Source organism: Colobus angolensis, unplaced genomic scaffold (genome assembly GCF_000951035.1).
Source record: "Colobus angolensis palliatus isolate OR3802 unplaced genomic scaffold, Cang.pa_1.0 Scaffold44, whole genome shotgun sequence".
Classification (NCBI taxonomy): Eukaryota; Metazoa; Chordata; class Mammalia; order Primates; family Cercopithecidae; genus Colobus; species Colobus angolensis.
Genome location: NW_012117821.1, coordinates 632198 through 634610, shown reverse-complemented (window position 1 = coordinate 634610; position 2413 = coordinate 632198). Strand labels below are relative to the sequence as shown.

Sequence of the window (2413 nt, the reverse complement as noted above, 5' to 3'; positions counted from 1 at the left end):
GGTCTCGATCTCCTGACCTTGTGATCCGCCCGTCTCGGCCTCCCAAAGTGCTGGAATTACAGGCTTGAGCCACCGCGCCCGGCCATAGGAGATTTTATTTTTAAGGTGTCACCTTAAACTGCAAGGATGTCCATCGCACATCTCCATTAATCACGCCAGAGGAGGAGCCGTGTTATCAGAATGGCCACGCAGCCCACCTAGGCATTTGAGACCCACCCTTTGCTGGCCTTCTGTAACCTTATTTATTTATTTAGAGATGGAGTCTAGCTCTTGTCGCCCAGGCTGGAATGCAATGGCGTGATCTTGGCTCACCGTAACCTACGCCTCCCAGGTTCAGGTGATTCTCCTGCCTCAGCCTCCCGAGTAGCTAGGATTACAGGCGTGTGCCACTGTGCCCGGCTAATTTTTGTATTTTTGTAGAGACGGGGTTTAACCATGTTGGCTGTGCTGGTCTCGAACTCCTGACCTCAGGTGATCCGCCTGCCTCAGCCTGCCAAAGTGCTGGGATTACAGGCGTGAGCCACCACGCCTGGCCTGTAACCTTATTTTTTAAAGCTTTTAATTGTAATTTTTGTTTTGTTTTATTTTTGTGTTTTTTAGAGGCCTGTTCTTGCTGTTACCTTGACTGGAGTGCAGTGGTGTGATCATAGCTCACTGCAGCCTCGACCTTGGGCTCAAGCAGTCCTCCCACCTCGGCCTCCTAATCAGCTGGGACCACTGGCATCTGCCACTATGACCAGCTAATTTTTAAATTTTTTGTAAAGATGGGGTATTGCTATGTTGCTCAGGCTGGTTTTGAACTCCTGGCCTCAAGTGCTTCTCCCATCTTGGTCTCCCAAAGTGCTGGGATGACAGGTGTGCGCCCCTGTGCCTGGTCTGAAGTTTTCTTTTTTAAAACAATAGCGAGTAGATACATGTTTTCTCTGAGCCCGATATACAGAGAAGGGAAGAAAAGCCAGAATTCTCTGCATTATCGGGGCCTAGTGCCTTGTAGCTTCCAGCAGCGCAAAGGGGGCAGAAGGTTGTTCTCTTTTCCACAGAACATGGTGATGTTGATTCCATACAAGTTGTTGAGACAGAAAGGGATAAAAATGAGTCTGAAACAGAAAGAGGTAGAGATTCTTTTCACATTTTCTTCTCCTCAAGGTATTTCCCCCCCAGATAAGTTGAGATCCACGTTGTAGACAAGAGAGACCTCAAGAACCCGGTGAGCACAAGGGGAAAAAGCAAGCTCCCGGCAACTGGAGACAGCTTTAAAAAAAGAAGGTTCTAGTCCATGCGTGTTCTATTAGTTATCTTCTCCTGATCCCCTTCTTCATCAGTGCCTTCCAGTTCCTCCTCCTCCTCATCTTCGTCTTCTCCTTCTTTATCATCCATATTGGGAACCAAGGAGCACTGTGATGGATTTGGCCAAGTATGGTCTTTGCTGACCTCTCCTAGCTCATCTGCATCTGTGTCAGAATGGCCAGTAAACCAGGTGAAGAACCTGTCTGGTTCCTCAGGATGCCTCTTCCTACTGGCTTTCTTCTGCATTTGACTTGAAGAGTTTCCTTTCCAGATTTCCATTTGATTTCCGTGGACTTTGAAGATGGATCATGACTCTCAGATGAAATTCTGTGAGAAAGCTTTATTTTTGAAGTAAGAATTTTCATCAAAATAAAAATTTATTCTGTAACCTGATTTAATATCATCAAATTCTGTCACTTCAGTGCTGGTCAAATAATGCAGTGCCTCTTCGTCCTCCTCCTAAGCAGTGCATATGCTTGTGGATGGCTGACAAATGTTATTACCAGAAATTGGGGATTTTGGCAGTCAGTTCTGATCTCCCCTGAAGAACGTGGTGGACTGAGTTTGTCTGTGTTCGCTTTCCCAGTCCGCTCGCCGCTCACTTGCTAAGCCTGTTTCTGAAGCCTGTTTCGTGCTCTGCTTCCTCATGGGTTTGGTTGCTGCTTGTTCTGTTCCTCTCTTCCTCTGGCCTCTGTCAGGGGCTGGCGCCACGTCTTCCTTTCAGGCGGGGGCAGGGATGGGTGTTTGGGGGTCATTCTGGGAGGAGAGTCTGGGCCCAGGGGCCTCCTTGCTCATCAGGAAGAAGCTCATAGGACTAAGGTCACATTTTTTTTTTTTGACATGGAGTCTCGCTCTGTCACCCAGGCTGGAGTCCAGTGGCGTGACCTTGGCTGGTGGCAACCTCCGTCCCCATCCCCTCCAACTCCACGGTTCAAGCAGTTCTCCTGCCTCCGCTTCCTAAGTAGTTGGGATTACAGGCGCCCGCCACCATGCCTGGCTAATTTTTGTATTTTTAGTAGAGACGGAGTTTCGCCAAGTTGGCCAGGCTGGTCCTGAACTCCACCTCGGCCTCCCAAAGTGCTGGGATTACAGGCGTGAGCCACCGTGCCTGGCCCCCAATTTTTTT

At 48.8% G+C, this 2413-nt stretch overlaps 1 pseudogene; it reads right to left on the bottom strand.

The window, feature by feature from the left end:
• Positions 1-1269: 1269 nt before the first annotated feature.
• Positions 1270-2413, bottom strand: part of LOC105522785 — a 13271-nt pseudogene continuing 12127 nt past the window's right edge.